General features: G+C 58.5%; 1 pseudogene; it reads right to left on the bottom strand.

Moving 5' to 3' along the window:
* Positions 1-6,169: 6,169 nt before the first annotated feature.
* On the bottom strand, positions 6,170-7,786 carry LOC100894809 (uncharacterized protein FLJ46757-like; annotated as a pseudogene).
* Between the last annotated feature and the right edge of the window lie 3,754 nt (positions 7,787-11,540).

Consider the following 11,540-nt stretch of genomic DNA (forward strand, 5'->3'; position numbering starts at 1 on the left):
CATTCACAGGGCTCTGGACCCTTTTGCACCCCCACCGTCGGGGGCTGGAGTTGTGCAGGGAATTCTGCTTCAGTGAGGCCGGCATTGCTGGGGTGAGCGCGTGTGGTGGGAAGGGCTGGCTCCTGTGAGCGCCTCGTCCTACGGCTTGGAGGCGGGAGCTCACCCACCGTCCTGGGTACCCGAGGGTCTGCAGGCTGTGCGCCTCCTCCCCTCAGCTGATCGCGTCATGCTCAGCGGCTGCCCTGCCCGTCTCCCCGAGGGTCTGAGGCAGCTGCAGCCTGCAGGAGCCTGTGAGGGAGGTGGCTGGTCCCTGACAGTAGCTCAGGGCTTTCTACCTGCAGCCTGCAGAGGAGACAAGGGGCTGCTGTGTTGGGTTTTTCCCCATCTTCTGTTCCATGGGTGCCCAGCCAGCCAGGCTGTGCAGGGTCCAGTGACAGGCCGGGGCTTGGAGTGGGCTTAGGACCGGGGAGGACCCCCAGGCCTTGGTTGGCATTGCGTAGACCCCAGACTGCACCCAGTTCCCCAAAGCCCTGCTGCATTTGAGTGTCCCCTGCCTCCATGGAGGTGGCAGCTGTTGACACCTTCAGTCCCACTGAGCCAGGCAGCTGGGGGCAGACTTGGGGGCAGTTGGGAGCCAAGGAGAAAGAAGGCCAGGGTCTGTGTTCTAGAGATTAGGATTCTTTCCCCAAAGTGACTTAAAAAGACAAGCATGGCCGGGCATGGTGGCTCAGGCCTGTAATCCCAGCACTTTGGGAGGCCAAGGCAGGTGGATCACCTGGGGTCTGCAGTTGGAGAACCAGCCTGACATGGAGAAAAACCCCATCTCTACTAAAAATATGAAATCAGCTGGCTGTGGTGGCACATACTTGTAATCCCAGCTACTCGGGAGGCTGAGGCAGGAGAATCTCTTGAACCCGGGAGGCGGAGGTTGTGGTGAGCCACGATTGTGCCACTGCACTCCAGCCCGGGCAACAAAAGCGAAATTCATTTCAGAAAAAAAGACAAGTGTGTACAACATGAATCGCCAGTGAGGAGACTGGGGCCCGGGCCGCGCTCCATGGAACTGGCCTCGTCACCCGCAGCAGCGCCTGTCGGGAGGAGCTACTGCAGTTGGAGGCCTTTCGAAGGGAAGGGGGCACATTCTCTGGTTCACAGGGTCTTCCTGTTCTGTCAGGGAAAGGCGAGAAGGAGCCCCCAAGCCTGGGCATGGAGAGGAGGAGCAGGAGTGGGGGTGGGCTCCTAACACTGTTTTTGTTGAGGTTTCTTTGGTTGGAAACTAAGGAAACAACCATGCTAACAGAAGTTTCTGGAAAAAAGCAAATTAGTCATGTCTAATTGCAGTTCTGAAACCAGAAGCCACAGTGACTTCGGCTCTTCTCACATGCGTGTTCACGGGGAGGTTCACAGCTGCTGGCGGGTCAGGCTCCGGCCGTCTCCACTCCACGCTGGGTACACATTTCCCGTCTTCAGAATCGTTTTAAATAACCTCATTGTCTTATAACGTGAATGACTGAGTTCCTCTCCTATTGGTAGGCTCTGATTTATTTTTATTTTTTATTTTTATTTTTATTTTTTGAGATGGAGTCTTTTTCTGTCACCCAGGCTGGCTCACTGCACCCTCTGCCTCTTGGGTTCAAGCAGTTCTTCTGCCTCAGCCTCCTGAGCAGCTGGGACTACAGGCATGCACTACCATGCCCAGCTATCTTTTTTTTTGTATTTTTAGTAGACAGGGTTTCACCATGTTAGCCAGGCTGGTCTCAAACTCCTGATCTCGTGATCCATCCACGTTGGCCTCCCAGAAGGCTGGGACTACAGCCGTGATCCACCACGCCTGGCCTCTGACTTTTATTTTTTAAGAGACAGTGCTTGCCGTGTCACCCAGGCTGGAGTGCAGTGGTGCAATCACAGCTCACTGTAGCCTTGAACTCCTGGGCTCAGGCGATCTGCCGCAGCCTCCCAGGCAGCCAGGGCTGCGGGATGACAGGTGCCATCGCCACAGGCTGCAGGTTCTTCATCGAGGTCACTCTTGTTTTTCTTCGGCAATATTCCTGCTCCAGCTGGAAACACAGCAGTGAGAACCCTCCAGGAAAGTGGAAGCGGCTGCACCTCAGGCGCTTGGATGCGAAAGTCAGGGTCCTTTTGATTTTCCCACATAAACCGTAGTTCCAGCCACTCAGGAGGCCAGGCAGGAGACTCGCCTGAGCCCACAGCACTGAGGTAATTCACAGAGTGCAGCTGGGCCCGGCTGAAGTGTATATAATTGAGTTTTCAGCGTATTTAGAGTTGTGCGGCCATCACCACAGTCAACTTTAGACCGTTTTCAGCCCAAAAGAAACTGGGTATGCCTTGGCCGTCACCCCTCCGCCTCCCCGCCACCCCACTGATCTTCCCGGCCTCAGGTGGTCCCATTGTGGCCATGTTGTGTTAAGGGACACCTACACACGCACACACCCCTGCTGTCACCTACACACACCCGTGTGACGGGGTGTTTTGAGTCCGGCTGCTTTCACACAGCAGCGTGGTTCCAGGGCTCGTCCCCACTGTGGAGTCTTCCTCGTGGCTGATCCACAGCCCATGGTATAGAGGGAGCACATTTCATCTGCCCGTTTGTCCACTGGTGGGCATTCGGGATGTTTCCGCCTTGCTGCTGCATGTGGGTGAGTTTTCATGTGGACGGAGGCTTTCGTTCCCCTCGGGTAGGCAGCTGGGAGTGTTAAGCCAGGTTCAAGTGGTTCTCCTGCCTCAGCCAACCGGGTAGCTGGGATTGCAGGCACATGCCACCATGCCCAGCTACTGTTTGTATTTTTAGTAGAGGCAGGTTTCATTCACCATGTTGGTCAGGCTGCTCTTGAACTCCTGACCTCAGGTGATCCACCCACCTTGGCCTCCCAAAGTGCTGGGATTACAGGTGTGAGCCATTGCGCCCAGCATCCTAACTTCTTACAAGACTCAGCCCTCTGACCTAATTTAATCCTAAGGACCTGCTTAGAAGCCCCATCTCCAGTCACACTGGGCGTTAGGGCTTCAACATGCACGTGGTGGGAGGGAAATGACACAGTCCTGTTGACAGCAGGGGTGTGAGTGTGTGTAGGTGACAGCAGGGGTGTGAGTGTGTGTAGGTGACAGCAGGGTGTGTGTAGGTGACCAGGGGTGTGCGTGTAGGTGATAGGGGTGTGTGTAGGTGACAGCAGGGGTGTGAGTGTGTAGGTGATAGCGGTGTGTGTATAGGTGACAGCAGGGGTGTTTGTCTAGGTGACAGCAGGGGTGAGTGTGTAGGTGACACCAGGGGTGTGTGTGTAGGTGACAGCAGGGGTGTGTGTGTGTTTGGAGTGTGCCTTGACAGCAGGTGTGTGTGTGCACAGTGTGCCTTATTTATCATGAGGAGCCGCCTCAGGATGGGCTGGCAGTTCGGAGTTCTGCAGGGTAGGTGGCCGGCTGGAGACTCCAGGAAGGTCCTCCGGCGAGGGGAGCTTGGCCTTTTAAGGCCTCCACCTGGTGGAATGGCCGAGGCCCCTCACTGGAGGCCCCCTCACTGGAGGCCCACCTGCTTTACTCAGGCCGCAAATTCAAATCAGCCTCATCCTGGAAACACCCTCAGGCACTCGGCCCAGAGCTGGGACCGGGGACTGCTGCACCGGAGGTCCCTCGCTGTCTATGTGCTGCCTGTGACCGCCCAACTCGGGTTAGGAGTTTGCCTCCAGTTGTAACGGACACCCCAGGGGTATTTTACACACAGGTTCCCTTCTGTGTTCGAACCTCCCTTTCCTGAAAGAATTCTGGCTTCCTTTACTCCCAATACCCAGTTCATGCAGAAGTGAGGCTGGGTGTGGGAGCCCTCCTCACCCTCATCTCTGCCACCCCCGAGGGAACCCTCCTGCCTCGTCACCTTTCACACGGGGGCTCTGACACCAGGACACCTGCCCCTCACCCAGCCTGGGCCTCCATGGCCCCCACGCGCATGGTGCAGCTCTGGTCTTGTTGGCCCCATCTGTGGCTCATGAGGGAGCTTGAGGGAACCTGGCAGTGCCTTGTGAGCGGGAGTCTCCTGGATGCTCCTCTTCCAAGGTCACAGGCAGGGCCTGGCAAGTGGCAGTGCCCCACCTCCCCATTTGAAACCCACAAGGAGGAAGAGAGACTTCTCAACTCAGCCACCACGGAGACTTGTGGCCATCCCGAGAGCCGTGGCCACGTGAGCACGACGCTCCACGCTGGGTGTGGGTGAGGGTCTTCCAGGGACCCTGAGCTGTGTTAGGAGCAACTTGGAGATGTAATTCAGGCAGCGTTCAGTTCCCCGTTGTCGGTGCAGAATCGGGCAGCTGTGTGTGCGGCACAGTTCATTTAGAACACCTCAGCGCTCCGGACAGCAAGTCCCTACGCAGGGCCCCTTTACTTGGAGATGATCCGGGAGGGGGCTTGGACTCGAAGGTGCTGAGGCGGGTGCGCATTTACCACTTCCTCGGGCAGCTCGATGGTCTAGGGCAAACGTGTCCTCGCTGACTTCAGAACTTCAGCCACAAACCCACACCACAGCTTCACAGTTGTCACAGGCTCTGCTCGGAGGTGACATTCTGGGGACTGAGCAGCAGCTCTGGAGTTAGACCTGGAGGGGCCATGCCCAGGCTGCCCTGCTTTACCTGCCGGCATCAGTACCGATAGATGGAGACCCGGCTGCAGTCCTGCCAGCCCATGTGCCTCACATGCCAAAGGCTCAGCCCAGGCATCCTAGGTCGCCAGAGGTGCCCATTTTCCTGCCTGGCATGGCTGAGCAGGGCCACGAAACAGCCTTGGACCCCAAGACCTCTCCCTCAGCCAGAATGTTCTCTGCATGAGCTTCTCACTCTCAACTATGGTTGTGACCTAGAACTTCTCCCAGTAGGCCCTGTGGGAAGCAGAGGCTTTGCACAGGTGCAGGAGGCTCAGCGGGGAGCAGCCTCCAGTGAGGGTGGGCACTGTAGCTGCGACGGGTTGACGGGAGGGGCTGAGAGGGGGCGGCAGGTCAGCCAGCGCCCTGGGCGCTGTGGGGCTGCTCACAGGGGTGTGATCTGGCCAGGCAATTCTGGATGCACTCTCTGGCCGTGGGATCGAGGTTGGGTTTGGGGACAGTCCTTCCATCAGCCCCAGCATTGGAACACTGACTCGTGTCTCCCGGAGCTGCCCCTGTTGCATATAGTGCATGCTAAAGATAAACCGCTGACGAGGGCTGTCCCCCGTCATTGGCCCAGAAGTTCCCCGGAAGGGGCATAGGATCCCAGGCCGTGACTGCTGAGGCCTGAGTGGTGGGGGATGGAGTGGACGTGGTGGGGGCTGGTGGTGGTGGATGAAGAGGAGGCCTGGTCTCTGCAGTGTGTGTGGTGCTGTAGCCTACCAGGAAGCGGGTCGTGTAGTGGGCATCCGTGTGCCCAGCCCCCAGCCCATGTGATAAGGAGCCGGCCCCACAGCCTGCAGTCTGAAAGGGAGCGTCTCCATCTCAGATGGGAACCTTTTCCCCAAATGTGCTCTTGTACGGTGAGGAGAATGGCCAGCACTGTGCTGAGCTGCTCAGAGATGATACCTCCAGGCACCAGCTACCTGGACACGGGGCTGGTTTTATTTCCTGAACGGACCAGCCAGAGGAGCTGCAGCAGACTCCCACCTAGCCTGTGGCTGCTGTGTGGGCGTTCAGAGTCTCCCCACAGAGGCCACCTCCCCAGGGTGTTCACAATCTCCCCACAGAGGCCATCTCCCCAGCTCGCGGCCTCTCCTCTGTGTGGCCTGACCCGTGAGCCATCTCCCCCTCGTGGCCTCTCCCTCAAAGCCTCTCCCTCGTGTGGCCTTCCCCGTGTGGCCTCTCCCCCATGTAGCCTCTTCCCGTGGCCTCCCCTGTGTGGCCTCTCCCCCATGTAGCCTCTCCCCGTGTGGCCTCCCCCGTGTGGCCTCTCCCTCTTGTGGCCTCTCCCCCATGTAGCCTCTTCCCGTGGCCTCCCCTGTGTGGCCTCTCCCCCATGTAGCCTCTCCCCTGTATGGCATTGCCCATGGGTTCTCATCATTGTGTGGAGCCTGGCTTACTGTGGGTGAGGAGCAGGGGGAGGCTTCGCCTTTGGGTCCTGGCATCCACAGTCCACAGCGGGCAGCCTTGCCCCCTCCCTGTCCCTACCCCAGGGATGTTGCCGCTCCTTTGTCCCTTCCTCTGTCACCTGCCCTCTAGGACCTGCATGGCTGCAGTCCCACCAGCTGCCTCTGGGGGGTGCCCGTGGCCCTGGAATGGGCTTGGGGGAGACTGGGCCGCTGGGCCACTCCAGGCCACTTGCTCCATTGTGTCCTCGCTGCCCACCTGACCCAGGATTCCTGTGGGCGAGGGCGTCGTTCTTGCCCCGAGTGAAGCCTCTGCAGGTGCTTCAGGGGCTGGCGCCCACCTCTACCTGTGTGCCTCGACCTGGAGTGGACTCCACAGCCATGGCCCTCCTGGCACTGTTCCTCTCCTGTGTCCCGGCGGGTGTGCAGTGGGGACAGGCACCCTGGGGTCCTTGGAGGCTCAGCCCTCACCCCTGGAACTCTGCTGTGGCCCGTGTCCATTCAGGGCTCATCCCAAAGCCTGGCCAGGTGGGAGGGGGCTCCACATAGGAGCCTCTCCTAGCCCCTTCCCCTCCACGGCATGGGGCACTTCCTCCCCATGGAGTCTCAGGCTTGTGGACCCTGCCCAGCTACCCAGGCCCCAGAGGGCACCTCTGACCCTTCTCTTTGGGGTCTGCCCTGGGGGCTCCAGGCCGCTCGTTCCACCGCATCCCGCTCCTGGAGCCTCCAAGCACCTCAGTTCCGACTGTGGGGAAAACAGAATCCTAGGAAGAAACCTCACAGCTGTTGGGGGAGGGGGCGGCGGGGAGCGCCAGCTGCCCCACAGGACCATTGGGTGAAGGCAGAGCCTGGGAGGAAAGTCAGAGCCTCGCATCAGCCCCATCCTGTTCGGGCTGGTGTCCCTGGTGAGCAGCCACCTGCCACCCCCCGGAAAGGGATCTGGAGCAGCAGCCTCAAGCCTCATAGCCCCGCTCAGCTCCTAGAAGCCCCTGGGTGATGATGCGAAGGGGAAGGGAAGGGGGCTGGAGGAGGGAAGTGAGAAGAGTGTGCCCGGGGCCTGAGGGCTGGTCTGGAGGCGTGTTGGGGCGAGGTGGTGCTGGCCGTGCTCCTGTCTGAGATGGGCAGAGGGAAGGCGCCCAGGACTGCGCTCGAGTCCCCAGGCCGGTGAGTCCCTCATTGCTCTGGGCTTCCTCACCTGCACAGAGGGTGGGGCCTGTGCTCTCCGGAGGCCACACGGGGTGTCCCTGAGGCACTGAGTCTGGCTTATTTCTGAAAACCAAGGAGCAGGAGGACATTGATAACTGCCTCCCTCTGTTCTCTTTCCCAGGGGTGCGGCTCATCCATCCCGTGGTTTCAGATTCGCCTGGCGTGTTGTTGCAAGACTGCCTGGCACTCAGCTTGCCCGGTGCTGCCTGGCCCGGCAGCCTTTTCCCAGATCTCACAAGGGAAGCACAGATGGGAAAACTCCATCAGCAGGGCGTCGCCCCCAAGGGCTGCCTCCGCTCCATGCCACGCTGGGTCCCTTGGCGGTTACGTGGGTCCTGGGAGGGAGCCTATGACTCTTCCTGGGTTTGCAGCGATGGGGATGGGGTGTGGCGCCAGCCTGGCCTCATGGGTTTGCAGTGCTGTGGATCCCTCTGGCTTCCTGACCTCGATTCCTTTTGACATACAAGCCTGCATGGCATGAATTCCCGGGATGACTGGCCGGGCGGGCTCTCTGCGCCCCTGGCAGCGCTGCCCATGACCGCTCTGTGAAGCCACTCTCCTTCCTTCCTGGCGCTCCTCCCTCCCTCCTTTCTTCTCTCTTTTCCTACCTAAATGTTTATCCAGTCCCTCCTGCATTAAATATCCGTGCTGGGCAACAGATCACCATGAACTTGGTGACTGCGCCACCACTGCCTGTCCGCGCCCAGCTGTAGACGAGGGTCTGGGAGGCACCAAAAGCTCCCAGGCTGAAGCGGGTGCTGGGCTGCAGGCACTGGAGGTGGGGCCTCTCCCACACTCCCTGGCCATCAGCTGGTGAGTTCTTTTTTCTTCTGCGTCTTCTTGAGGATGAAGTCTTGGCAGTAGGCCTCCCGTTTCTCTCACGGGCTATTCCTGGGGTTCCCTCAGCTCCTGGAGGTTCCCACAGTCCCCTTCCCCAAGGCCCCCTATCCCCACCCTGTGCTTCTTCAGTGCCAGCAGGAGAAATTCTCCCTCATCAGCTTCTTCGGAGAAGGACTCACCTGGTCAGGTCAGGCCCACACGGGGCCTCCGATACGCAGCGACCTTTCTCCAGTTAAATTCTGAGCTATTCTTTTACCCCTAGAAGGGCGTCTTCTATAGAATAGAGTAAAACTGTTATGAGATTGTTAGAACAAGCTCTTGCAGGCACCTGCACTTGGCAGAAGAGTCGATCGAATTCCATCTAGATGGGACTTCACTGAAGGGGCCTCAGTTTCCCGTCTGCTTTGCAGTCAAGACAGTTCTTTCCAGAGGGAGTGGGTTCAGCTTGACCCTGTTCTCAGCCCAGGTTCCCAGCGGCTATGTGCCAACATTTGGTGGGGGATGGGGAGGTGCAGTCCCAGGGAAGTGAGGAGGGTGTGGGGAGAAGGGGAGGGAGGGCAGGCTCACGCTGTGTGGTCCTGAGAGGACTGGAGCGCCACGGGGAGCCGCTGCATCCTGGAAGAGTTGAGCGTGGCTGCCTGAGCCCCGGCCATGGTTCTGCGACATCCAGTGTGAATTTGCCAGGTGTTCTGAGAAGGGGACGCTGGCAGGGACATGGGCCGTTCCCGAGCTGGCCTTCCTGCGTGGGCCCAGATGCCGGCGCAGGTCACACTTCCCCTAGTGCTGTCCACACCAGGGCAGCAGAAGCCCCATGCCTGGTCCCGGGGACACAGCTCTGAATCAACCTCTCACAGGCACATCAAATTGAACCCGACCAGCATCTGTGTCCTGGCAGCAGATGCTGGGAGGAGAGTGTCTGGGGCTCTGTTCAGGGAGGCAGGGCTGTCGCTGGGGGAGTTATGAACAGGGAGGAGCTTGCTGAACAGACTGGAGCAGCACGGGGGGCAGAGCGGGCCCAAGAACCACATCCTCCTCCTGCTTCGGGATCCGGGCCAACTCTCCCGGCCTCTCTGGGCCTTGGTTTCCTCCTCTGTAAGTGCGTGGAGGTCAAGATGACCGCTAATACCTGCCCGGATCCGGGGTCCCACCCCTGGGGCCTTTGCAGCCTGGCTGGCAGTACTGTGGTATGGGGGCCACCTGCAGGGTCTGCACCCCACCACATGGACTGAATTCTTTTTTTTTTCTTTCGTTTTTTCTTGGTGTGAATTCTAGTTAGGCAAAGCCTGTGTTTCCCACACGGGCCCAGCTCCTGCCGCCCGGAAAGATGAGGACCTGAACTTTCATCCGTCAGCATGTCCTGTGCGCACGAAGGTTTCACTGTCTTAAAAACACCACCCCAGCGAGGATCGGTGCTTTTAAACGTCTCCTGCTATCTGCAGCAGTTGAGTAGAACCCCCCAAATTAGACCTGATTTGGAGTAAGGGTCTTTGCCGGTGTAACTAGTTGAGGGTCTTGTGATCATCCCGGATTTAGGGTGGGTCTTAAATCCAGTGACCGGCGTCCTCATGAGAAAAGGAGAGGCCACGGAGAAGGCCACGGGACGGCGGAGGCAGCGGTTGGGTTGGCAGCCACAGCCGAGGGACCCTGCAGTCACCCGAAGCGGGAGGGATAGGAAAGGTCCTCCCTGGAGCCTTCGGAGGGAGCGGGGCTCTGTCCACACCTTGCTTCAGCCTTCTGGCCGCCAGAACTTCGAGGGAATCCTTTTCTGTTGCTTCAAGCCACCAAGTGTGTGTAATTCACCACAGCGGCCGCAGGCAATCAGGCATCATTCCTCTCTTTTTTTTTGAAACAGAGTCTCACACTGTCACCCAGGCTGGAGATCTTGGCTCACTGCAATTTCTGCCTTCCAGGTTCAAGTGATTCTCCTACCACAGCCTCCCAAGTAGCTGGGACTACAGGCACACACCACCCGGCTAATTTTGTATTTTTAGTAGAGATGGGGTTTCTCCATGTTGGTCAGGCTGGTCTCGATCTCCTGACCTCAAGTGATCCACCTGCCTCAACCTCCCAAAGTGCTGGGATTACAGGTGTGAGCCACCTTGACCGGCCAGTCACTGCTACTGGGGAGGCTGTGGCACGAGAATTGCTCGAACCTGGGAGGGGGAGGTTGCGGGGAGCTGAGATTGCTCCATTGCACTCCAGCCTGGGCAACAAGAGCAAAACTCCATCTCAAAAAAAAAAAGTGACCAACACATTTTATGAGATAATGTAATCTTAACACCAAACAAACAAGGACATTACCAGAAAGGATAATTACTGGCCAATCTTTATTAGCAAAATTCATCAAGCAATGGATTTTATCCCAGGCACTCAGGTTTATAAACATTACAACAGGTGCCCCGATGATCCACCTGTTCCCACTCTCACCAGTTAAAGGGGAAAAGGCGAGCGCCTGTCTCAGCTGCTTCACGGCTGATATTCAGTCAAATTCAACACAGCCATGGCCTCCAAAAATCTACAGAAAACACTTGCTCGGTAGCAAAAAATGTTACAAGAATTAATTTTTTTAAGAATTCGGGTCTTGCTGTATTGCCCAGGCTGCACTCGAAGTCCTGAGCGAAAATGATCCTCTTGCCTCAGCTTCCAAGTAGCTGGGATGACAGGTGTGAGCCCTCGTTCCCAGCTCAGGGCTTCTGGAAAGTTAGGAGCAAGCCCAGGCCTTCCCCTCTGGATGCGGCTGAGCTGGGGGAGAGGAAAAGGGATGAAACGGGAAAAAGCTGCTGCAGAGGAAACGCCTCCGTCCCATCCACGCGGACCTGTGAGCCGCCACGCCTGGAAATTGTGTTTTTGTTTTTCCAGCCCCACGCCCCTCCCTCCTCTCAGTCTCTGAGAAATGCTCACTTTTAAAACAGACGCTACTTTTTACTTTTGCCTTAACCATCCATTCATCTGCTGCTCTCTGAACAGTGAGTGTCTGCCCGGCTCTTGCCGGGTGTTGGGGACGCCCCTGGAGCTTCCCTGCCCCCAGCAACAGGAGACGGGAGGGGAGGGGCTGCGGGCCGATAGAGGAGGTAGTGGTGCCTGAGGTGGGAGAGTGGCCGAATGGGCAAGGGAGCCATGTTGGCTGGGGACTGTGGGGTGGGAGGGGGCTGACCATGGGTGCAACCTGGGCAGACGTGACCAGGGCAGAGCAAGGACACCATGGCCACGGAGCTGGCACTGGGCCAGGGCAGCCTGGATGCTGAGAGCAGAGGGGCCCATGCCGCCCTGACCAGGCTTGCACACTGCTGGGGAACAGAGGGTGGGGGGTCCCACCTGGGCCAGCAGAGTGTCCCTGTTTTCCCAGCACCAACTCCTGGTGACCAGCAGAGACCCCGTCCCCACCTGGCACTAGTCAGTGTGGCCCCCAAGCTCTTGCTGGTGGATAAACCCTTGTCCGAGGT

The sequence above is a fragment of the Callithrix jacchus genome, chromosome 21 (genome assembly GCF_049354715.1).
Source record: "Callithrix jacchus isolate 240 chromosome 21, calJac240_pri, whole genome shotgun sequence".
NCBI lineage: Eukaryota > Metazoa > Chordata > Mammalia > Primates > Cebidae > Callithrix > Callithrix jacchus.